This window comes from Thermobia domestica, chromosome 16 (genome assembly GCF_964235325.1).
Source record: "Thermobia domestica chromosome 16, izTheDome1.hap1.1, whole genome shotgun sequence".
Classification (NCBI taxonomy): Eukaryota; Metazoa; Arthropoda; class Insecta; order Zygentoma; family Lepismatidae; genus Thermobia; species Thermobia domestica.
The window spans coordinates 91,512,508-91,540,304 of record NC_137469.1 but is presented as its reverse complement, the minus strand read 5'-3'; the positions used below and the strand labels follow the sequence as shown (position 1 = coordinate 91,540,304).

The 27,797-nt window shown below is 34.4% G+C and overlaps 1 long non-coding RNA gene across 1 annotated transcript in view; it reads left to right on the top strand.

The window, feature by feature from the left end:
- Nucleotides 1–27,797, top strand: part of LOC145672784 (uncharacterized) — a 302,733-nt gene that overhangs the window by 257,504 nt on the left and 17,432 nt on the right. The window lies entirely within an intron of this gene.

Sequence of the window (27,797 nt, the reverse complement as noted above, 5' to 3'; positions counted from 1 at the left end):
TATGTCAAGAAAAAAATATTGTACTACGTTTTGTACGTGATGACTGAACACTTTGTTGATAACTAACTAGTAATATGTGTGTCACTGTTAAGAATATGTGTGTCACTGTTAGGACTATTTTGTTTCTGCAAGGATTGTCTATGCCACTGTTAGGAATGTTTATCAATGTTAGGATGGTGTGTCACTATTAGGACTATGTAGGGCCTATGCCACTGTTAATATTTGTGTCACTTCTAATACCATGTGTGTTACCCTCAGGACTATGTATGTCACTGTCAGGAGTATGAGTGTTACTGTTACGAGTACGTGTCACTGTTAGCACTTTGTGTATGACTGTTAGAAATATGTGTGTCACTTTTAGTAGTATGAGAATCACTGTTAGGAGTATGTGTGACTGTTACGACTATATGTGTCACTGCTAGGACTATGTATGTTATTGCTAGAATTATGTGAGTCATTATTAGAACTATGTATGTCACTGTTAGGACAATGTGTGTGATTTTTAGAAGTATAATTATCACGGTTAAGAGTATGAATGTCACTGTAAAAAGTATGTGTGCTACTGCTAGGAATATGACTATCATTGTCAGTAGTATGCATCACTGTTAAGGCTATGTGAAGACTATATATGTCTCTATTGTAGGATTATGTATGTGTGTTAGGACTATTTGAGTCACTGCTAGGACTATTTGTGTCATTGTTAAGAGTATGAGTGTTACTGTCAGGAATATGTGTGTCACTGTTTGGAATATGAGTATCATTGTTAGAAGTATATTGCACTGTTAGGACTATGTGCATGTTACTGTTAGGACTATGTTCATGTTACTGTTAGGACTATGTGTCACTGTTAGGAGTATATGTGTCACTGTTAGGAATATGTTTGCCACTGCTAGGACGATGTGTGAAACTCTTAGAACTATAATTATCACTGTTAGAGCATGCATGTGTGTCCCTGTTAAGACTATGTGTCATTGTTAGAAGTGTGTGCATCACTGTTAGGATTATGAGTGTCACCAGACAACAATACCGCAATCTGCTACTTAGCAATGTATTTTTTTTACATGTACAATATATAAATAAATAAATAAACAGTCTCTTGGAGCAGAATAAATATTATTAATTAATACTGGCAATTAATGACATACTTTCTAGCACCACAAAACTTCGTCGAATTTTCTCAAAAATTACGCTTGAGAATTCGCCCTCAGGACTCACATAAATGATGAATACTTTTCTGTTCGAATTCTCATTTTGGAGTCAACTCGATGTGATCATTGGAGAGTACGGAAGCTCAGTGGTAGAGTGGTTATCTCTGGTGCATTGGGGTTCCTAGTTCGATCCCCGGCCAAGTAAGTTTGTGGTTGACAACATCGTGTCCGTGAGTTTTCTCTGGGTACTCCTGTTTCCTACCGCTTTATACATTCTACTAGTTCTTCCATCATCATTTACTTGCTTTAATCATCGTTTTGTTTAGCCTAAAGCGTACAATCGTGGAACGTTGAAATGAAACATTTCATTGGATGTTATCTTTTAGTTGCTATATTGCTATATAATTTAAAACTTGATTAGCGCATTCTTCAAAATCAGTTTCATCTAATAGGTAGTTGTTATCGAACAGCACAAATTTCAAGTTTAAAAAGAAAAAAAACTGCTTTAGCCGATTTTCTCGAAATCTACGAACGATAATTTACGCTCACCCATGTCATTTTGTTCAGCTTAATCAGATGCATTAGTGTAAGGAGAAGTTCGTCAAGGACAGGGTTTTCAACCCCCTAAGTTTATATATATTTTCATGTTTTTATACATATCTTAATAAGGTAAATGTTTATTTTTACATTTCAAGCAGAAGGGAGGGTTTAAACTGAGATACCCCCTCGCAATCAAATATATCGATTGGTTTATTTCCCATCTTTGGACATTTCTTTTCATTATATGCTCATAATATTGTAAACCTTTTGAATGTTAAACTTTCAGAAGATATGCGTATTCCGTGTTTACTTATTTTATTACTTTTCCGTAACCATCAGTCCTCTGCTGTGGCAAGTGTAATCCACATGCAGTGAGTAATAGTATTTGAAAATACACTGAGAAAAAAAATTGTAGGTGGCGTACTTAAAAAGGTAGGTTACATGCGTAATTCCTGTAGTTTTGGACTTAACGTACAGCAGACGTATAACTGAAAACGCATATATTTTTTTAACACTTTCTGTATAACTGTTCCATCTGTACGTACTTTCCGTATGAAACAATATAGGCGGTCAGGATCTCACATACAAATGGACGTATATAACATATAGCTGAGGAATGTAACATAGATATATGCATGTGATATATGGAAAACTTAAATGTCAAACATCCTGAAACGGCATGATGTAACATCTAAGAGCAGTACGTATGTAGCATATGGATAAGGTATGCACCATACTGATTTCTATAGTAAGCAAGAGGATTCCGTATATTTGTACAATATACTGCTATCCGGAGAACGGATTTTTCTCAGTGTAGATGTAAATTAATATATATCCTAATCCTAATCCTATATCCTAATCCTAATATCCTATTCTAATTTATTTCTAATGATTTTTCATATTATAATATATGCTGTAAAAAATACACTGTATTTTAAAAGTTATTAAAAGAATTGTGTTTTCAGATGTTTGGGTTTTAGGTGTCCACTTTTAATCCATCAGGTTCCCCTTTTTTAAAGCATCACATACAAGTGATAAATTGGTCGGTTTCTATATAAAAACTACGTGTATTACCTGATATGTATTGTGTGTTATATTACCACACTTCATCTTTGAATATTGATTTTTTAAATTACTAATCAACTAGTTGTAAAAAACTATCGGTAATATTTGTCGTTATTGTTCGTTTCATTTGCACGTTTTCAATTATTTTCCCTCTCTGCATTCAGCCGTAATTAACCGGGAAATTTTGCTTCTGTGCTAACTGCATCAGAGTTCTCGCATGACCTATATTTATTATATTGGGTCCCTTTTGTGCGTATTGTGAGAGAGCAACCCTTTACGCAGCACAACGAGGAAACATCGATGACCTTTGCCCTTTTATCCGAAAACTCCCGAGTTCAATTACCCGTTGTCTGCGGAATGGTGTGTGCTGTGTTTGGTTTAGTGTGTAGAACCAGACCGTCGGGAGAGAAAGTAAGGTTTTGTTCGTGTGTTCTCGAGAAAGAAAACAACCTCTCTGTTAAGAGGCTGTATTGTATTTGGCTTTAGCGTTTTTCAATTTTAACTTTGGGTTCGTGTCGGATCATTCTATAGTTAAAAAAAATAGGAAAAGACTTGCTGTTATAATTAAAGAGAAAACAAAAAATATCCTTTGACTAGTACTACTTATGTACTACCAATCTAAAGCTCTGGCAAAGACAGCAGAGAGTATAACACATAACTTACGTTTATTAAACTCAAGCCAAACGACAATACTCTACCCTCTCCTTTTGAGTAGCCGTCATATCCGTGGACGTAAACCTCAAAGATTTCATTTTCAACAATACTCTACACTTCATAGGCTCGCTCCCAGAATTTTTTGTTGGGAGGCGTCCAATCTTGGGGGAGAAAAGTATTAATACTATAAGCCAGTACTCCTATGTAGTATTGAACAGGTATTATTTTGCACCCGAAAAGACGACAAGTAATTGTAAAATACGTATTTCCACTCATATTTTCAGAAAATATAATAAAAAACAAGATTGTTTTTATAAAAGAAAGAGTACAAATGAAATGTGGGATCAAATTTTCATGCTACATCAATCATTTTCTAATACACAATAACATACTGAGCAAGGGTATGTGATAATAATATGTAAAAAAAAAAAAACACTATCACGTAACAGTTTCAACACAATAACTGTGTCTTCATCAGACTTCCACTTCTTCTTGGAAGTGGAAGGAGTTGAAGTCTGATGAAGACACAGTTATTGTGTTGAAACTGTTACGTGATAGTGTTTTTTTTGTTACATATTATCACATAGCCTTGCTCAGTGTGTTATTATGTATTAGTACAAAATGGAAACAAGGCCTGATAGAATAGTCAATCATTTTCCTGTTAAACAAGTATAGTTTTATTGAGAAATGTAGAAATACAATTTTTGGGGGTGTCTAGGTTCGATTGACTTCCAGTGGGTGCACTCCTGACGCTTTATATATATAATCTCATACCACAAATATGTGAGGTTTTAACGTCACCAATATTTTTTAGGTTTAACCAAAAAAAAATCTTTTAACCTCAAAAACGCTTTTAACTTAAAAAAAATATCTTTTAACCTAAAAATCTAATCCCAACACATTTCCATGTATGGGATTTGGAAAATAGAAACTCGCGTTAAATTCATCGTTACTCATGGAGATGTTGACAGGTACAGATGTTAACAGAAAAAGAACATATTGACTCCATAAATAAACAAATAGACAAATAAAAAATAAGGAATTCGCTTTGATTCAAGAGTTATCGTCTGGATTAGCGAATGTACGGATGTATTAACATTACAACCTTATAAGTATCACTAGCGTCTTCCTAATAATAAGGCAAACTAAATAAACTAAATATTTAGGTGTAGCTAGCAAATAACATCAAAGTCAAGGTGGAAAAAAAATGTTATAGAATATTAATGTCGAGAAACGCATACTAAAGACTTTTTTTTTTCGTTGCACCGCAACTTTCTACTTAGTGGGATCTTGAATAAAGAGTTGAGAAAAACACTCATAAAATGTTTCGTATTGGAGAATTGTTCTGTATGGGTCAGAAACATGGACATTATGCAAAAATGATGAAAAATGACTGGAAGATTTCGAAATGTGGGTGTGGAGAAAAATAGAGAGAATTAGCTGGGTCCAACGTAAAACATATGAGAGGGTGCTAGAAATGGTGAGGTAGACAAGAACAATTTTAGACATTATTAAGAAAAGGAAGAGAAACTGGTTGGGACATTGGCTAAAAAGGAATTGTATCATGAAGGACCTGCTAGAGGGTATGGTGACAGGAAAAAAAGGGAGGAGTAAGGAGACTACAATTAATGGACGATATCAAAACTGCAAAATCATACGTGAAGACGAAAAGGTTAGCGGAAGACCGTAAAGCATGAAATCTTCTCAATTGGGACAAGTGACCTGCCGAAACGCAAAATACTTATGACGATGATGTTATATGCAAGGAGTGGCTAATTTTGAGGAAAGTCACACCTGGAAATAAAATCTCTAAGATAAGAGAAGAAATGTTATCTAATGTGACAATTATTGTGTATGGTATTCTGAAGCTATAAAGATGTTTTTCTTTAGCTTGTAGTGATAAGGTTGCAATTTTTAAATTGATTTTACTTCTCTCAGGAGTTAAAGCATGTAAAAACATATAAAAAGCATAATTCTGGCAATTATATTGCATGGATGTTATTGTTTAATACTTACGCAAAGAGAACAAGAAAAAATAATTTTTCAGAGTAAACATCTGAGAAAAAAATATTTTGTGCAAAATGGGAGTAAACAAATGAATGAATTCAGAGAAGTGGATAACGTTGTACTTACAATAGCTACAGGTCACTTTGTATCATATTCAAATCATTTAAGTTAGATAGAACATATGGTTTTGTTAAGTAATACGCGTGGGATGTATAGTATTTGCGAAGCCTAGGATAAAGAGAGCTTTGCTGGGGCCGGATAGGTAGGAGGATAATTTAAAGCAGAATCATAGGAAGTTATGAATAAGAACCCATAGTGAACTGCTATGTTAAAAAGGGACAAGATCTTCAATATAATATGAGCCATGAACACTTTTCGTTATATATATTGGGTTTAAGACTTTTTAAAAAATTTAATGGCGAAAGCTCTACCTATGACAGCTTTATTGATATATTATGGTTATAATTTATTATATTAGTATACGATTTCAAGGAATGTTTTTAGCTATTCACTTTCACGATAGAATTTAGGGAAGGGGGAGGAGGGGGAATTATCAAAAAATAAAGAAAACTTAACTTTTGAACCACCTGCCCAATCTCGATCAAATTTTCAACATAGATGACGTTCCAGCCTGGAAAGTTTTTTTTTTTTTTTTTTTTTTTTTTTAATATTTTCACTTTGACGGTAGAACCTAGGAGGAAAAGGGGAGATTAATATATAAAAATAAATAGAACCTAATTCTTGAACCACCCAACCGATCTCGATCAAATTTTCAACATACATGACATTCGGACCTGGAATAATATTTATCATGCCGTGCCCGCAACACGGGGAGAGGAGAGGGATATATAAAAATCACCGAAAATAACGGAACATATTACTATTTTTATTTAATTTAACCCAGCGAAATCGGGGTGCGTCTTAGATTCGAGGATGTCTTAAATTCGAGTAATTTTCGAGAAATTCTTAATTAAAGATATTAACGTGTTACTAAAACTACTTTGCAAGCCATAAATATTTTTAATTTTGTATCATATTCAATCATTCAGACAGCAATAGTGTCCTGCGCTTGCGCAGGTCGTGCGGGTTTGCTAGTTATTATTATTATTATTATTATTATTATTATTATTATTATTATTATTATTATTATTATTATTATTATTATTATTATTATTATTATTGTCTCAACAATGGCTATTCGTTTGTAGTAAACTTTGATACCCCATGCTCTTCTGTACGCTATTTGATATCCCCAATCGTTAGCAATTTTCTTCTTCCCTTCCTTCGTACCTTATTTGCACCGAATCTTCTACGCGTTACATACTGATTAAGGCAATTTCTTCGCGAGTGAAAAGTGTGGACACGGCGGTTTAGTGGTATCCGGTGTGGTGTAGTCGATCGTCTGAGGTGGTAGGCTGATGAAACCCATCGCGGATGCGAGTCCCTCTAATGAACATAGGATTTTTTTAACTGTCCTCGAAGTTCCTCAATACCTGTTGTATTGAATTAAGTAGAAGAGTGATTAAAATTAGAAAGAAGGGCATAAAGACAAGTGTCCAGGTTGAGGAAAACTTAAAACGAAAGAAATTATTAACAGAGTAGAGCAATCACCTCTGGTGCGATAGATCGCTGATTCGATCCCAGGTCATGTGAGTTGCTGACAAAAACATCATGTCCGTGGCTTTATCCCGACTCCTCCCATTTCCTCTCACGTTATCATTCCACTAACTCTTTCACAAATCTTTCATTAGTCACTCGCCTTCTTCAGCCTAAAGGGAGGACGGCGGCAGAGCGCTTACCTCTGCTGGATGGGGTCCCTGGTTCAATTTCCGGACAAGCAAGCTTGTGATGGACAACTTTATATCCGTGAGTTTTCTCGGGATACTCCCGTTTCCTTCCAGATTGTCATTCCACCAATTCTTCCACCATCATTCATTTGCCGCAATCATTTGTCTCCCTTATGCTAAAGGACATATGATTTTTTTTTTCGGCCTAAAGGGCAAACTAGAGATCTACTTTTCTTGTTTGTCATTTTGTCTGAGGCATATTTCTCAATGAAGCAACCTTGTTTCTTTCTTTTTTGTCTTTACAGAGGAACATCTAACATAATACATACGTCAAAAGTGACAGTGATATGAACGTTGAGTCTACAGCTTATTAGCTTATTCTGTGTTACGAACTTGGGTTGCAGTCAAGAGATCCTGTCTACAAGCAAGTTTTCGATACTCTCAGCGACGACATCTTACAATTGGCATGTCTTGTTATTATTGAAAGACCGTTGAAAGTAGATCACAACTCAAGGTCGTCCATGAACATATTCAAGCAACATTCTATATGGACGAAATCCAGACAGAAATAACTATTTTCAGTTAATGCTGATCAGTTGTAGCTATTCCTTTCACAGTAAAAGAATATCATAAATATGACGGTTCTGTAAAGTACGTGAAGAAGTAGCTTTTCACTGAAACACTATACTATAAACAATTCACTACGTAGTTTTTGTAATACCATTACCTATTTCAGGTATTATTATAAAACTTAGCTTAGTAGATATATATATTAATATAATACTGTACAGACTCTCTTCCAGAAAAATCTTGTCGAGGAGAAGCAAAATCAAAATGTAGGAATTGCACTGGGGCACAATAGACGAAAAGACATACAGTGCACAAGAGTGATATATTCGCAATTTATCTTAGCTTCAAGGGGAAGGGGGACGATTGGGATACTCTGGGCCTTCATCTCCTCCATTAACCATCTTTTCAAACCGGAAGTGGTAGAAATAAATCTTTTGCGGTTTCAACATTGATCATCCGTTTAGAGAATGCGTTTTCTCTCGACCTTTATATCTATCTTTTCAAACTGGAATTGGTGAAAGTCTTCGGTTTCAACACTGATCTCCATAGTGAAAAATGGTCACAAATAGCGGGATTGAGCGCCGCAAAAATAGGCTCCTTTTATTTCAATTAAAGGTGGTAGAAATTTGCTTCTACTTCTACTTCCGGTTTCAATGTTGATTCTGATTTATATAGAGCGTAAACGGTAATAGGAAGTGGCAAAAGTTTTTTTTTTTTTTTAAAGTATGGGTTCAGAATGCCAATAATTGATTTTAGGTAAGCTCTTTATGCTACACTGAAACCAGAAGTAGTGAAAGTTAGTTCAACTTTTGTTTTAATATTGATTCCTACATAGTAATAATTATACTGTAGGGGTAAAAGTGAATCTGAAAAGGTAGGAGGACACACGACGTTACGCTGTGCCTTTGGCTATCTTTGCCTATTGTATTTTGAGGAAGTGGAGGACGCTATAGATATTTTCTGGAAGTAGGGGTATGACGTTTTCCTGCACTTTTACCCCTGATTGTAAGATTTAAATAGAAACTACTTTCAAGTGTATTCAGCGTCCGGAAAACAGGTTCCAACTTTGCCCTCATCCCTGTCTTGGAAGTTATAGATCTAAGTAGGGCCGGATACAGGATTTTCTGAGGGGGGTGCACCAATAACTACGGGTACATTTGAAATTTTTAAAATACCTTTAGGTATCTGTGGTGTGAATGTGGATTTGCCCCTAGAAATGTAAATGTCTGCTCTCGATAAATTCTTTTCCTTCAACCATCAGAAAATTGACTTAAACTATTAGTTTTGCAAAACTTCGCTTTCTCTTAAGCCCAAACGGAAACATGACAGCAGAAATTTTCTGAAAATGTTATTTTCACTGCTAGCTTCTCGTTTTAGGTAGTGTATATTTACAACGAAGAGGAAGTGCGTGCACCTTTGCATCCCCCTAAATCCGGCCCTGGATCTAATACTCCAGTATTGGAATCGCATGATTTGGAAGTCTACCATAGTTTTACAGTGTGAAACGGAACTCACTTGTTTAATTTGAGGTTTATCAATAATCCCTCTTATATGGTGTTTATATCGAAGGAACAGAACATGGATGTTGGCTCATACTGAGATTCAAACAAGTCATTTCTGCCACTCTCAGTGTGCACACCATTAGATTAGTTTCAAATCTGCAAGATCCAAGTAATCAATAAAATGCTATTATTTGCGGTAAGTTTATTTGCGGTATATTCAGTTCAGTATGATGTAGACAACGGATATATTATTACGAAGATTAATCTTGTAATCCATTATATTTTGGAACCATATACTGTCAACGTTCGATGCAGCATTTCCTTTGTTTGTGCAAAAGTCAAACAGGAGCGAACTGGAAAAATGAAAAGAAGAAACAAAGCGTCCGTCCTGCAAAATGTCTTTTGGGACTTCCACGTGCCTTCGAAAGCGAAACAGGTGATAGAGCGCTGTTGTTGTTTTTGTTCCTGTGTTAGCGGATGATAGAAAATGGCAGAACAGAAAACAAAAGCGCAGAGCATCCGACCAGGATAAACAAGAGAGGAAGTTTGACAAATACCTCTTTCCGTTCTCATCCCGCTTTGTGTCGCTGAGGTAAAAATATTTGAAGTTTTTTTTCCCCCTGTCTGTCTGTTTCTCTCTCTTTCTCTGTTTGTGATGAAATTCTGAATAGAGTAAGTGGGAGGTCAGGTTCGTTTAATCAAATAAATTATGACAGAAGAGTAACTCATTTTAAATTCGAAATGAAATTTATAATACTTTACTCATAATATAGTTACGTTTGCTCAGTTTTTACTTCATATCAATTTGGACTTTAAAAAATAAAATAAAAGAGTTGGTAAATGAAGACTTCAATTCAAGATCAGTGAAATCTCTTATGTGAACAGAATGAAGGAAAGTTACCGTCCCTCCATAGCACACCACGTCCCAGAAGTCCCGGAACATTTAGATTCGCAAGAGAAAGTTTAAGTAATTGAAAAATCCTCGTGTTTCCCTTGTATTTAAAGTTGATATGCCTGTGACGGGACAATATAAGGAGTATTTTTATTTATTTATTTAACGATCACCAGATACAGCTCAGAGGTAATTTTATACTGGATATCTAACAACAACAATAACAATGAAAGGATTTGGGAAGGTATCGACCAGGGCCTGTTCAGTAGGTATCATCGCGGCATTTGTCTGTTAGGACTGAGGAAAACCCTGGAAAACCCCAGTCAGGATGATCGGCAGTGGGAATCGAACCGCGACCTCCAGAATACGAAGCCAACGCTCTACCACTTGAGCTATTTCGCTCGGTATGGACTAACAAATCTCCTTTAGGTATTTTTCCTGTATATTCAAGACTCCGACTGTCTGGGAGACAATATATCACAAGGATCAGTTAATGGATCGCCCTTAATTTTGGCAAGAATGTAGAAGATCAAAAATTAAAAACCACCAGTCACCAGAAGTGCTGGAAACTAACCATTTCCGGTTTTAACGTTGATCGATATAGAGTTAAAATGATACCGAGAAGTTCTTGTCTGCAATCAATTAAGCGTGCCGAGAACACATTTCATCTTCATCCTTAACTATCTACTAAAACCGGAAGTGGTAGAAATCTACTACAACTTCCGGCTTCAGTATTAATTGAGAAAAAATCACGCTCTATAAGTCAGACTCCTTTACGTGCTATATATGTGACATATCCAAAAGTTATCTTGCGATATCCCGCAATAAACCAATACATATTCTACGGGAATTCCACAGGAAGTGGAGTTTTAGGGACATATACGTTCCGTTGACATTCCGATCTACGAGAATTCATGTTCTTGGACTTCCAAGGGATGTCACTATACTATATGAGTGAAAGGTAGTAACCAAACTTCTATTTCATTCAGGCCTGTAACGGTAAGAGAATCGTTTTGTGAACTAACTAAAGGTACTTGTGCAACAGTGAAAAACAGTAAAATCAATTGTTCAAAGTGTTTACGGAGTATGTAAGTTATTAAAAGAAAACCAAAGAAATCAAGAAAGTGCACACTTTTGTGCGACTACATACTGAGTAAAAATTTCTCGGAGAATAACATTCTAAAACCACATTTGAAAAAAGAGGTACTCGTGTGAACACTTTTAACAAATAATAGTAAATTTATTATGTCGCTACATATTTTTTTCCTTTTTTGGTAAATAGTAGTAACACGGAATATATGTGCAATGTAAGAGTAGTATCTCTAAGGACAACGTCATTCAGTACGTAGGTTAATCGAGAAAACGAAAAAAACAATATTTGGGCACCTAAACGTGAAACAGAATGGCACTGCGTGTGTTAATAGAAAACTAAAAGATAACTTCAGATACACTGTAATGAGCTTTTCTGGTCAGTTCGCTCTGAGTTAAAAATTTTAATTATAAAAACAGAATTAACTTTTGGTCAAGTATCATCACACTTTGCTAAGGGACAGCGCTTATGATGTTTCCGAGTTCCCTTTAAACGCTAATGAGAGGGCAGCGGTGTTGCCACATCTTTCTACATATTCACATATGTACATGTCATCTGCTCACCTGCTCGCACTGCAGTGCGTCTACTTAATCACTCTCCTTTAACACACAATAACGTCGTGTTACCGCCTTAAGAGGCCTTATCACTGCGAAATTAAAATATCGCTAATTTATTTATTTATTTGTACCCTCAACAGAGTATAAAACTCCAGTTACAGAAGGTTAACATTAGTGTTTATGTCCAGTTAACCAGTAAGAGTAATGATGATACATAAGTTTAAATACATACATAAACAAATACATAATAACACGACAAGACAAATAAAATACATTAAGTGTACAAATAGCCATGAATCATAGGATTTCCATAACTTGGTTCCTGAAGTGACGCTCTTTGTTACTGAATATATCCATTCTCTTTACTTATTGCATTGTAAGCAGCACTAATTCTCCAAGTAGGTGACATATACAGTATATTTGTTCTTGCTTTCCGGCAAAAGAATATGTTATTATTTTTTGCACGCGTTTTGAGGGACGGGGCTTGAATGAATAGATTTTGTAACAGCGCTGGACCGTCAATTTTATTATGCAGAAGTCGAAAGAGAAAAATTAAGTCAGTTAGTGTTCTTCTTTGTTCTAACGTCCTGAATTTAAAATTGTCAATAAGATTGGTATAGTGTTCAAATTTTGGATAAAGACCAGTCTTTTTGTAGGTAAAATATCTCAAGAATTTACTTTGTAATTGCTCAACTTTCTGGCATTCAGATTTTAAGTATGGATTCCAGATAACTGATTCATATTCTAATTTAGCCCTAACATACGAAAAGTAAAGAGTCTTCAACGTCATCTCATTTCTAAGTTCATTACTCATTCGAATTACGAATCCGAGGTTCCTGTACGCTTCATTAGTTATTTTATCTACATGTTGGTTGAATGTTAACCTATGATCAAATATTACTTCCAAATCTTTCACTGAGTTCGATTTATTTAAATTTGTCCCACCAATGAAATACGAATATTCACAAGGAAACTCTTTTCTACTGAACGTCACAGACACACATTTATCTACATTCATCTGAAGTTTGTTTACCTTACACCAATTCATTACCTTATTTAGGTTTTGTTGTAATAAATAACAGTCTTTTTGTGTTTTGATTTTGGCATATATTTTGAGATCGTCTGCAAACAGTAGTTTTTCTGAATTTGTAATACAACTCGGAAGATCATTGATAAAAGTAAAAATAGAAGAGGCCCCAAGTTCGATCCCTGCGGAACTCCTGAAATCATGTCGATTTCTTTAGAAAGAAATTCTTTATAGATAACGGACTGTTTACGATTATGTAAATAAGAGGAAAAGAAATTGACCATCGCTGGACTAAAGTTAAATAAAGCTAATTTATGTAGTAAAACATCATGTTGTACGGTGTCAAAAGCCTTACTGAAATCAGTATATATATAACATCTACTTGACCATTGTTGTCCAAAGAAGAAGCTATATAGTCTGTAATAATACCTAAATTTGTAACTGTCGATCTACTTTGTAAGAATCCATGTTGGTATATCGAGATTGCAGGGCGCACGTGATTTAGTATTCGAACATATAGGATACTTTCAAATATCTTGGCAAATACGGGTAAAATTGCAACAGGCCGAAAGTTTTCAATATTGTTTTTCTTTACTGATTTTGGAATTGGGCAAACTATTGAGTGCTTCCATTTGTTAGGAAAAACATTGTTTTTTATTGCAAAATTAAATATTATACTTAGAGGATATTTGAAAATATCAATACATGCTTTAACAATATATGGAGGAATGTTGTTATTTCCCATTGATTTATTAGATTTTAATTTTCTGATTGCCCTTTCAATCTCTTCTATGGTTATCTCCGATATAAAAAAATATCCTAACATAATATTATTATCAATGTTATCACCAAATGAATAACTACTACCGGTATCATCAGTTGACGACGCTAGTCTATATATAGACTGAAAATGGTGTGCGAAAGCATTTGCAATCTCATCATTTTTGCTCAGGCTACGTCCTTGGTACAACAGTGGTCCAGAAGAGAAATGTCGCGTTTTACTCTTAATATAGTTCCAAAATTGTTTTGAGTCTTCCTGTATGTTAATTTCCGTTTCTAAAATAAATAATTTATACTCTCTTGCTATTTCCTGTTTCACTTCCTTCCGCAATTTACAAAATTCATTGTAATGATATTGACAATTCCCCTTTCCCCTCAGCCAGAAAGCATGGTGGTACGATTTCTTTTTTATTTTTTCTATTATACTACTTGTAAACCAACATGGAAAAATTTTTGTGGACTTTTTTTCTCAAGGGAATACTTTTGCGAAAAGCGTCATAAATTATTTCGTAGAATTGGTCCACCATTCTATTTACATCCCGGTAAGTTCCCAGGTAAAAGATAATCGAAATGCGTAACAAGAGCGCCCTAGACAATATTATTTTGCATGAGGTACCGTTATCACGAGTCACCTAGTAGCTTTCCGTTTGCAGCCATTTAGAAACGTGAAAATAAATACCGGGTTTCTAAATGGCTGCAAATCGAAAGTAGATAAGTGAGTGGTGATAACGGTATCTCATGTAAAATAATATTGTCTAGGGAGGTCTTGTACCACTTTTTGATTGTCTTTTATCTATTTGAAGATATCAAAGAATTACTGTAAAATTAGTGGTATTTTAATTTCGCTGTGATGGGACCTCTTAATTTTATTCGTGTAGCTCACATGCCTTTGGTTGTCTCTCATGCTTTAGTAACATTTAATTCCGCTCTGTGGACTCTAGTTGCTATTAAGAAGAGATATTAAGAGGTCCTATCACGACGAAATTAAAATCCCGCTAATATTAGAGTAATTATGTCATATCTTCAAATATATAAAAGATAATCGAAATGTAGAACAAGAGTGCCCTAGATAATGTTTTTTTGCATGAGGTACCTTTATCACGAATCACCTAGTAGCTGTCCATTTGCTACCATTTAAAAACGCAAAAATAAATGCCGATTTTCTAAATAGCTGGAAATCGAAAGCAGATTAAGTGAGTTGTAATAACGGTATCTCATATAAAATAATATTGTCTAGCGTGCTCTTGTCCCATTTTTCGATTATCTTTTATCTATTTGAAGATATCACATACTTACTGTAAAATCAGCGGAATTTTAATTTCGCCGTGATGGGTCTTCTTACATTAATTTTAAGAAGCAAATGCAATGTAATTGTTATTTTTAAAAAAATGTTAAAATTAATAAAAGACCGAGTTTTTCTGCAATTGGGAAGCGGATTACTAGTTAATTATATCCATTTTTGTTGATTTGTCCCTACTATTCCTAACCGTTTACATTCCACATCTCAGAAACTAAACTTTTTTTTAAAAAAAAATTGCTACATAATTTTCTTTTGTTTATTCGCCTTAAGTCACTTTCTATCAGTCTTTGACATAATGAAAGGCATGTATAGCTAAAATATTTATAAGAGATGTTTCTGAATGCGGGTTGAAGCGAAAAGAATCGGCCCAAAGAATCTTTTTTTTAAAGGTCTGCTTTCTTTATTTTGGTTGTTCCCTTGCTGTAAGAAAAAAAAAGTGTTATACACGTGACGCCTTAGGAAGTTGGTTCCCAATGCTTTACAAAGGTAGCAATTGTTCGCCGAAAAGGGACTTCGATTGAAGAACGTGACAGACTTCTAACGAAAAAGAAATGGTCGATTGAAGCCTATAAAAGATATGGTCTTTTCTTAGACCTATTCAATCCGTTTGTAGTGTTATTGTCCTCTAGGTGTAAGGAAACTTTTAAGGGGATATAGAAGACGAAAATACAATCAACTGCTCTGTATTATAATTTCTGTATTATAACTGCTCTGTATTATAAGATCTCTTGCTCTTATTTTTGTATCATGTTCTAGTATCAAAGGTAATATTGCACTTTGTCATTGTTCACAATAGCTCCCATCATGGGCGTCTCTGGCGGGGGGACACGTCCCCCCAATATTTTAAAATACAAAATATTCAATATTTTATTCTATCTGAATACCACTCATTCTAGCTTTGGAACTTCTTGTATAAATTAAAAGACAAATTCTGACCAAAGCATATATTAAGTAATAAATAATAGCGTTACAGTTTCGGCAAATTAACTTTGTCTTCATCAGACATAGTATGTGTCTGATGAAGGCAAAGTTAATTTGCCGAAACTGTAACGCTATTATTTATTAGTTAATATATGCTTTGGTCAGAATTTGTCTTTTAATTTTATTCTAATTTAATTTATTTACTAATGACAGAATAACATAAATAATAATAATTATATTTATTTGGAATATAATATTCAGGCTGTGAAACGATTATAAGAGAGTTCTTGATGTACCTTAGGGGGTCCGTGAAGGTAAGCAGAAAGCTAACAAATGGAATCGAAGTTAATAAAAAAGGTTGGGCTAGGTATTACCATTTAAATCACTTTCTTTGATTACAGATTTTACAGTCTTTTGCTATATAAACTATATTGCTACATAAAAATTTGTAATCCGAACTTTAGCAATAATATCGTAATGTACTTTAGCAAAGCAAAAGAGAATTCATGATGTGATATTTGATAAATATATCGTATTTTATATAACTTATAATTATATTAACACTTCTATGGGTGTAATTAATTGAGAAGTCCTTTGAATTCAGGGACTAGAGCAGTACTTTAAAGAGATTTGAGTCAATAGTCGGAATGTTTAAAACAAACGAATAAACCCGAAATACTATAATAATAATAATAATAATAATAATAATAATAATAATAATAATAATAATAATAATAATAATAATAATAATAATAATAATAATGCCTACAGACCGGCCTTGGGGTCAGTGGTTGAGTGAAGACTTGGAATTTTGGGATTGATCTCAACGGTCGACTATCCTGAAAGGACTTCATCCTGGTTTACCCGGTCACAACAGGTGAATACCGGGATGGTATTTTAAGTATCTAGAACATTGCTGCAATTTTGCTCAAGTCTATCAATTGTGAAAACAGTATAGAAAAATCTCTTTCAAGATACCACTTCTCTAAGAAAGTGTGAACCCATATGTATCGCTGACTTTTTTTCTGCCTGTGCCTCGTCCCGTAGCCAGCCCAAAAATGTACGGGGGCGGTAGAAGTTAAGGGGGGGGGGCGATCCAACTATATTATAGTTCATTTGCAAACATATTATGAAAATTTTAGGGGGACAGTAAAAACTTGGGGGCCAGGACCCCATGCCCCCCGTGGATACGGACCTGCCTGTGTCTTAACAAAACGAGTAGAAGACACTTTTTGCGTTTGTCTATTGCAACCACTACAACGCGACAAGAATCACAAGGGGTTTTGTTTCTTCATTTGCACAGCAACCTGATCGCAATTTTTCATCCGCGGCTAAACGCTGCGTAATATGAAAGGGTACATTTCTGACGCATGCGGCGATGGCAAACCACCGTTTCAATGTGAAAGAAGCGTTAAAGAGAATCATTCTGATGTGATTTATTCAGTATGGCTAAATCGCTTGCGTTGAAGTATTCCCCATAATGACGCTGTGTATGGCACATTTCAGTGAAATCAAGAAAAACTATATATATATATTAAAAAAAAAAAAAAAACTGAAGTAAGCTCCAATGCTTCGCTTAAAGTTTACCAAAGTCCCGTGTCCATATTTTGGACAATAGAGAAACAATTCTTTTAGGATATGTCAGTCATGTCGTGTATAGTATGATTCCATCAGTAACTCATGAAAGTCCAAAATGTGCCATACAGCATAATTCTGGGGAATCATTATACATGTATTGGATTAATGTATTAAATGTTACTACTTTTACTATCACGGACGCAGTTCCACAAACAAGATAAATAGTCGATTTTTAATGCTTTTTGAACTTTTTCACTAGGATTAATAATGCAACTAAACAAGTGCGTTTCGTTTCACAGTGTGAAACTAAGGTAGACTTTCAAACTACGCGAATTCAATACTCGAACTTGAAGTAGCATAAGTATAAGTATAGGTTACAATAGAGGAATAGGATCAAAGATAGCATCTCTTCCTCGAACGCAGAATCCATATCAGAAAGCCATTGCGCGCTATCTCTAACTGTTTCTGCTCTGTGGATATTGATATTGAAACCAGAAGTGCTATTAGTTGTGTTTCACTTCCGGTTTTAATAGAGGAATACATCAGAGGTGAAACGTATTCCTGCGGTATTGAATCCATATAAACAAAACCTGCTTGTTGCTATCTATTCCCGTTTTATCCGTTATGTGATCAGTGTTGTAACCAGAAACCATATATTTTCACTACTTTCAATTTCAACAAACAGATAAAAATCGAGAAAAAACTCATTCTTGGGATCCTGAATCTGTGTTTTAAGAGAATTTAATATCGTTTACTGTATTTGCTCTATGGAAATGAGTATTGACACTGGAAGTACTAATAAATTTCAACCATTTCTGGTTTTTGTAGGTGTTGCGGGTGATGATAGTATGTTCTCTTGAGACTCTGAATCGATTGCAAAAAACAGCTTGTCTCTGACTACTACAGTTTCTTCTATGGTGATCAATGTTGAAACTGGAAACGGTTGGTTACTTCCACTTCCAGTTTGAATAGAGGATTAACGAAGGGAATGTAACCTAATAGTGCTAGTAAATTTCAACCACTTCCGCTTTTTGGTAGTCTTGCGGGTGGTGATGCTATATTGTCTTGAGACGCTGAGTCGATTGCAAATAACTGCTTGACGCCATCTATTACCGTTTTTGTTCTATGATGATCAACGTTGCAACCAGAAACAGTTGATTTTCATTACTTTCTGAATGAATAAAAAGTTAACGGAGAAGAAAAGCCTATTGTTTGGACGCTAAATCGATTGCAAAAGATTGCATCTCAATATATATTACTATGTTTGCTCTGCTGCTAGTCGACAGACAGATGACAGTGGACGTAGCTGTTGTATAAAACTTCCTGTATTTATGCATAACATAGTTTAGAAGTCTAATTAGGTAAAAAAGACACTACGAATTTATTCTAGTCTCAATTTTATAGATTAGTGAAACGCTAACCGACTACAAACCTACCGATGAAAGAAAGAAAAATGTAGTGAATAATGTTAGACAATATTATCGAAATTATTCATTTTGGTAATAAAATTCGAAGTTTACCATACTAGGTTTTTGAGCGTGGGTGCAAGCGGGAATCTCTCTTTTTTTGTATCCTTACGGCTAGAACGATCGATCAGTTGTGATGCACGTGAACGCGGCAATCCAAAATATTAATGAGCTAATTACTCAGAAAATGAACACAGTAGTTCAAACAGGTTGTTTGAAAGGCGTATACTGTAGAAGAACAAGTACATAGTAGTTCAAACTGTTCGTATGAGAGTATTACACAAAAAAGAAAAGTGAAATAGTTCAAATAATTTACTTAATAATTTATAGTAAACAGGTGCACTGGCCTACATTATTGAATGAATTTAGCTGTGAATAATGCCAAAGCGAAAGGTTTAAACGATCCATATATATGAGTCTTAGTGGTCGGATAATTTTCAAAGAATCGGTGTGGACGAACTGATGCAATGAACTCAACCTCTCTTTGGGTTAGCATATCCATTTGTTAATTCCTTGACCCAATATTTTGTTTTTAACATCTATTAAGATAAATGATGTCTCACACAAGGCTAACACATCTTACATGATTAGTTTTATATTACACAGTGAAGCATGTCGAGCTAACCACTGATGAAATGTTCAGTACACAGTTTAGTTTTTACAGAATAATATGAACGCCTTGCTTACCAACTGTCATAAAAAGAAGCTTTCCTTTCAAGAATGTTATAAATTTTACTGATAAAATATACTCGTAGACAGTGGCGTATTTACGATTTTGTTTCGGGGGGCTTCGCTAACTTTAGTCCTGGAAATGTGGAAATTCTGCAAGATATTTCATTTACTTTAATATAGTAAATAAAATTTCGGGGGCTTAAGCCTGAAAGCCCCGCTTCAGTACGCTACTGCTCGTAGCTATGAATATGGCTGTTACTGTTTTTTGAGATGATTCTAATCTTTTCATATAGAGATTTCCTCGTAATACACCATAGAACATAGTTCCCAGTTACATTGTCAAATTAATCAGGTGTTCAAGTTAGAATGGTTACCAGCTAAACGATACTTACTGCACATGAAACTCATACTAATAGATTTATTTAAAGTAATAATTTTAAAAAACGCACTTAGAAAAGTTTCACTATAAGTGATCTCATTGTACCTCAGTGGTAGAGAGTTCATCTCTGATGTGTAGGATCGCTGGTTCGATCCCAGCTCGCGCCAGATGACCTTTGTGGTGGAAAAATATCGTGTGCGTGGGTTTTCACGGGGTTCTCTCGTTTTCCCCTACTTCCATCATTCCATCATTTCATTCATTTCTCATGATCACCGTTTCCCTTAGCCTCGGTGCATAAGTGTGTTATATTAAACTAAATATTTCATTTTATTTTCATTTCATAAATGATCTCATTGTTCAAATAATTAAATATTTTTATAGATATTCCTATTAGATATAAAACTGATACAATTTAAAAATATACTTTTGATATACTCTTGTGAGCGAGTATTGTGCAAATTAGAATGGATTTATAAAGAAAACGTTCAAGTAAACCTCTTTATTGTCGTAACTTTTAGCTACCTTGTTAGTGTATGTTCCATAATTTCATGAAAAAAGAAAAAAATACGACTCTGTGATTTTCATTTTGAAATCACACACCCTCTGTACATTATAAACTACTTCTTAAAAAGAACACAACGTCCATTTGGTCATTCAGGATTATTACTCAGATTAAACCTAAATTTGATAAAGAATCCTTGCCTTCGTTGTTACATTAAAATATAATTTTTTGAGTTCAATTTTGAGTGAGGTGATTTGGGATGTACATAGGTGTATGTTGTAATCATATTGCGTTGTGATTTAAAATTCCATTAAAACCTTCCATTATTTTCATTTTAATCTCGCTCATCGCTTTCTCTCCCTCTCTCTCTCTCTCTCTTCCTTTATTTTTATACATACACGTGAGCACATGTATATGCAGAGTACAAACACAAACTCATTTTATCTGTGTGTAGGTTGTAGATACGTTTTTTTATTTTCATATTTTAAACTAGCTAAAATGTCTGTTCTTCGCACGGGGAGACAGATATGTGCATAAATTTAAACTCTTTTCCCCCTACCTTTAGGATACTCAATTTAATGACAGTAGTGTTGTCCGCGAGACGATAAATTCGTTTCGTCTTGAAAAACGAGACGAAAGGAGTATTTTCAAATTCGAGACGAGACTAGAAACATGACAATTCATGTCAGATTTTCGAGACGAGACAAAACAAGTTCACTTAAGCCTTGCATCTCAAACGCTGTTTTAATGTTAAACCATTCATAGTATAACAACTATAAATTGGTATTTTTTTTTAGTTTAATGTTCTACGATTATACCTTTTATATTAATGTAGACGATGATTAAAGCTAGTGAATTATGATGGAAGAATTAATGGAATGAAAAAGTGGGAGGAAACGGGAGTACCCCGTGGAAACTCGTGAAGACAACGTTGCTCACCACAAACTTACTTGGTTGGGGATCGAACCACGCACCAGAAGTAAGCATTCTACCACTAATCCACTGTGCCTATAAATTGATAAAGTGAATCTACAAACATTATGAAGAACGTTTATCAACGTTTAAAGATATGTTACTCGTTACACAATATACTGTATTTCAATGATAAATATGTGTTCAATGGTGTTACATCACACCGTTCATGGATCAGTCGTGACGCGGAAGAATTCTGATAAACTTTAGATGAAATTAAGAACAAGATAAGGTCATAAATTTTGTTTATATCGCAATATTTTTGTGTGGGTAGAGTCAATAACGGACCAAGAATCTAGCTCGTCACCTATTTATTTATAGAATACAAAATAGTCTTTGTGTTTTACCCAGTTAATACATCAGAATCTCCTTTATAACCAAGGTTGAAGGAAATTACGTTTCATACGGGAACCCCTTCGCTCATGGCAGCCACCAGGTTCTCTTGTAGCGACTTCAGGTTACGGTCGTAGGAAACCTCCTTGGCTCATGGCAGCCTGGTGAGGTATGATATGTGTTGAAGAATCCCCTTTGCTTCAGAGCAACCTCCAGGGATGTTACGATAGGTAGAGCCCCTTAGTCTAGTGCGACCTCCAGAGATGTTGCGGGTAGGCGATCAGTGGTCAACTGATGTCTCCTTCCTCTGTAGTTCCTCTTTTATAGGTCCTCTTCGGGTGGCCCGTCTTCTTTCGGTTCCCTTCGTGTCTTCCTGTTCAGTGTATCGTCTGCTTGTTTATAAACGTTAGCACGTGTCGTCCATAAACATGTGCTCATGTTGTGATATGGGGGTCCTTACAATATATTTACAAAACGAATCAAGAAGAAATTCGTCGAGAATCTAGACGAGACGAGAATTGGACAAAAGAATTTATGGGAGCAAAAACCATTAGTTCCCATCTCGTGAGCAAAACTAAATGAAAGTGTAATTATAAAAATACATTCTTTTGTTGTTGTTTAGCATAATGTTTGAATCCTCTACCCCTCTTGGGATACACCGTTAATCAAAATGACACGATGAAGAAAAAAGAACACTTAGAGGTAACTACTTACTTCCAAATTTTTTTTTTTTGCTAACGAATTAGTCACTTTCTCGTGATGTGATAACGAACAACAGATAACGTCCTTTTCAATGTGAGGGAACCAATTATAGAAATTGTCTCCTTTCTTCCTTGAAACCAGAATTTTGGAAACGCTAGGCTACATATTCTCTTATCTTTAGTAAGGAATGTATTTTACCAACTTTCATTGTTGTAACTTGAAAGTTTCGTGAGATTCTTTATATTTTAGCAGAGATGTTATCCACCTAGCCTCCCTTAGGATACGCCCTTGAATCAAAGTGGCATAGTAAAATCCTGGCTCGAGGTAGGTCCTCATTATGTTGTAAAATTAATTTCAAGCTGTTTTAGCTGTTCTCCCGTATCACACACAAAATCAGTTTCTTCTTTATACATTCGAAAGATATGCATTTATTTTCCCAATGCAATATTTTACATTAACTGCCGTCTGATTGGGAAGATAATGTGTTCCCACCATAAATAAATGTGTCTTTTATGTTGTGTTTTCTATAGATCAGTAGTATTCAATGTTTTTTTCCCCACATATCCCCAGATTTAAGCTATGCTTAATTCAAATTATAGGTAACTATATCAAAATAAATTGTAGACTTTATAATTTATTAGATTAAATTAGCCAATTTTACTATAAACAAGAGAATCATGCTATAAATTTAGTAGTACTACATTCCAGAATAATTAAATTTTATGTATCCTATACTACAGTGATTCCCAACCTTTTTGAGCTGACGACACACCTTACTGAGCGTCCGTGACATCGCAACACTTTTGCATAATTCTTTTTATTAATAATATAATAATGCAAATTATAGTAGTGAAAGACTAAATGTTTCTAGAAGTAATGATTTTATATAATAATAATACTGTTGCCGCTACTAGGGGCGTTGATTGCTTCAATCTGTCTCAATATTGATTTTAACACTTTATGAAGTGCTTAGTGATTTTCAAATTCCGCCACAAACTCTACGGAACTCCGGAACACACCACTTGGAACCCACTGCCATAGAAAGCCATTGTTTACCACCGAGGGTATGTATACTCTAGTTGTAATTATAACAAATATAACTGACACAATAAACTCACTGGTTCGTAAAATAGTAAATTGACCGACTTTAAATTACTTTGTTAAACCTTTTATTATCTTTTGGGGCTTCATAAAACGTTAATTCACATCCAACATAACAGCGAGTCCATTACATTATCTTACATTATAAGTTGTTTGTTGTTTCTATGACAACCTTCAGTTCGTCGTTCTTAGTTACATATAAATATTCAATTATATATATTAAAATATATATAATGATTTTATATTATTTTATCTTTTTCCTTTCTATAAAATAAATTGGATTGTACATATTTATAAACCAAATATTACCCGAAGAAAAAGATAATACAAGTACAAGTATACTAATAAAGAATACAAGTATACAACATACTGTTGTATAATATCACTGCTTTAGATACACACTAGTGAATCAAAACGATGCATCGCTTACTTAATGTAATGCTGCTTTTTATAAGCTTTTCGTATTTTGTGTGTAAGTAGCTTCTACTTTGCCAGGCATGCAGTTTATAAAATCATATTTAAATGTAACTTTCATCATCTGCTTACAACATTCTTTCAAGATATCGTCCATAAATACATTATTATTGCATAAGAGAATCAAGTCCATTTTTTCGTAATTTTGGATATATTTAATCTGTTAAAGTTCTCTACCACACGCTCCTTTTAGAGCTTACTTTGTGAGTAACTCTTATAATGTAAAAAGTAGTGTTAATTTTTCTATGTACTTACGCGTACCGTATAAACTTTATGGCTCTTTTTCTGACAACTGGAGTTGATTCCCTTGTACACTGAATGACCGAAATGTTTTGCGGTTCTCATCTCCTATCTCACTGGCATTCCAACCTTATGCTTAAAAATAATTCTGTTTTTGGCATCTATGCCTTTGTCTGTCAACGCCGTGTCGATCATACCTCAGTTTCGATCGATCGAGATATATTGATGTCAAGAATTAAAGGTACTTTGAATTAATAAAAAGCCGACGACCAAGTGATTGTGAATTTCGATATGTCCTGCAAGAATTTAATTGAACGTATGAAAAGCTCATGTTGAACTGTTAAGAGGAATTCATTAGAATGCTGTATAATTAAGAGGCAACAAAGATTTGTGTAATATACCTGGTTGATTGGAATTGAGTTAACTTTCCTTTCAGCATCTAGGCTATATATGCAACGATTAACTACAGCTTTGCGTGGGATCTGAACCACATGAGCTTCCATCGGGAATTATATTTTTTTCTTGTTTTATGTGTAGCAATTATATTTTGAAGGAAATTGCCCTAGTTTTTAATTAAAATATTCTACGTTATTATGTGAAACCATATATGTCTTTGTTATATTAAATCTGAATATCCATATCTTCCTTTTCTACTCTCTAAAAATTGTAAAAAAGTAAAAAAATCCTTTTTTCTATAGAATAAAATCTGAAAACGCTAGTGGGAGCAGTCGTGTACATACTTCAAATTGCTATGTTTTGGACATGTAAAACTATTTAACACGGGATCAAAATTAAGCCATCCCAGTGACTACAAACTTAATTATCCTATACGAAAAAAAAAAAAAAAGAAAACTTGAGCATTAATACGTTTACACTGTTTTTTTCTTTTCCCTCTATAGAAGTTCAGTACTTTAACATAGTTCTTCCAGTATCAAACCGAATTTCTTACGTTTCCGTTTTCCTGTTCAAGTTTCAACAATTATATACAATAACAAAACAAAACGACAAATTGATTATGTATCATATATTGACAGAAACATGAATATTGCACAAAAGAGGGACCCCGGTGGCTCAGTGGTAGAGCGTTCACCTCTGGTGTATAGGATCCTAGGTTCGATCCCAGTTCGCACCAAGTGAACTTTGTGGTGGACAAACTTCATGTGCGTGGGTTTTCTCGGGTTCTCCCGTTTCCTTCCACTTTATTCATTAAACCATTCTCATTCATTTCTCATTATCACCGTCTCCTTTAGCCTAGAGGGCATAACCGTGGGACGAAAACTCGAAGATTTCATTTCATTTCATTACACAAAAGAGACTGAAAAAGACCCAAAAAACCTAAATGTGGTTGTGGAGAAGAATGGAGAGAATTAGCTGGGTCGAAGAAAAATAAACGAGCTTTTCCAAACAGTGGAGGAGTAAAGGACAATTTTAGATGTAATTGAAAATAGGAAGAGAAATTGTTGTGAGATTAACTGAGAATGAACTGAACTATATCATGGGAGACATGCTAGAGGGTGTGGTAGCAGAAAAGAGAGGGAAGGGCCAAAAAGGCTACAGTTGATGGATGGTATCAAAACAGAAAAGTCTACGTGAAAGCAAAAAAAAATAGCCTAAGATCATAATGCATGGAAGCTTCTCTGTTGCGAAAGTGACCTGCCAATAATAGCAGAATACCGATGATGATGATGATATATTCTGACAATCCTGTAAAGTAAATTCCGGTATATGGTACCTTATATACAAGTCCCATGTTGCTTCCTTCCTTTCCCCCTTCCATGGAAAGTGTGCTCCCCGAGGGACGCTATCTCTCATATGTGGCGGGATTAAGGCCGTAAATGCCGGGAATTCCCAGAAATATGCGTAAATAAAATAAAAATAAATTAACACTACCTTTGGGCTTGTCATCAGTGTTTTGCCTCCTCTCACCACTGATAGTGGATAACTTATTATAGTGAACGGAAATACTTCAAAAAGTAATCCGCAATTTCAAAGATAACGACTAGTGTACACGATAACAAAATATTTTATAAGTTGCCAATTGGTAAATTACGTATTTAATTATACATGTTTCTAGGCTCAGAAACAATCTTTTTTCTTCCACCATGAATGTAATTGGAGCATATTTTAAGCAGATGAAACGTGGAGTAAATTCACTTGTTACCTTTTTTTCTTTAAGCACATGTCAAATTGCCTTTAATTTGTTTTAGTCCTTATTTACTCACTCAAATTTCTTGCAGTGACATTTTCTCCATGTATTGGAGTAGTCCTGACTTGCTTATAAGTTATTTTACTATATATATATTTTTTTTGAAGAGTCACAAATCTTTCTTGGAATAAGATATCTATATAGTTATCTCCAAGAACTGTTGATTTTGAGGAAAATATTTGTCATTTAAGCAATCTTATAGGCAAGATACTGTAGACTGAAGTAGGCAAAAATAAATTTTACCCAAATTGAAGCAGAGATTCCAAAGTGAACTTTAAAGACCGCTTATTTTTGTTATATCTGTAATATTAACGAACATAAATTTTATCTAACATCCAGTCTTTCTGACCTGGACATAAGTTAGTTTCTATAATTTTACTTCTTTTGGAACAGACAAAAACCTTTTTAAAACAAGAAATCTATGTAGTTATCCTCAAGAAGTGTTGATTTTAAAACAAAATGTATGTAATAGGCAATATTTATCATTTAAGTAATCTCATAGGCAAGATAGAGTGAAGTTAGCAAAAATAAATTTTTACTCAAATTGAAGCAGAGATTCCAGAGTGAACTTCAAAGGACGTCCATTTTAACATCCGGTCTTTACTAATAACTGTCACGATATTCCAATTTATTTGTTTTTATTGGTTCTCTAGTTCATTGTTAGTACTAGTACTAGTACTTGTATCCTATTTTAAGAAGTAGTTGTTCAACAAAGGACAGCTTATACCCATTATTCATCGCATTTCAATTTTTTTTTTTTTTTTAGAAACCTCTTCAGCTAGAGTTAGTTTTTTTTATAGCATGCATTGTTCTCTATTAAAAGTATTACTTGCGTCAGGACATATATGCGTGGTATTACCATAGCAACTATTATAACGAATTTAGATAGGAAGCCTTCTGTTCTATTTTAGTCCATTCTTCTCATTAGAATTCGAAGTCTCTCATATATTCATATTTTCCTTACTCTGTTGATGAAAAAAGAAACATTGGTCAGAGACAGAAGAACATTACGTCATTGAAAGCGTTTATTATTACTTGTTCAATAAATTGAAGCACTTAAGTTAAAGAAGGCAGAGAGAGAGAGAGAGAGAGAGAAAAGGTTATTTCTTGGTAATGCTGCGTCTGAATATATCAGTTTGCTCGTATTTGTTGTTTTGCTTCACTAACGTCCTTTAAAAATGATTTTCAAAAGGCAGTTCATATTTCCATGTGTATATATACCACAGCAAAAGCTTATTGTGTTGTATATGAAAACATAGAATAGCTCTCCGGGTGTTATTATTCCTTGCTTTTTTTTTTTTTTTTTTAAAAAAAATGAAGATCAGAAATTCT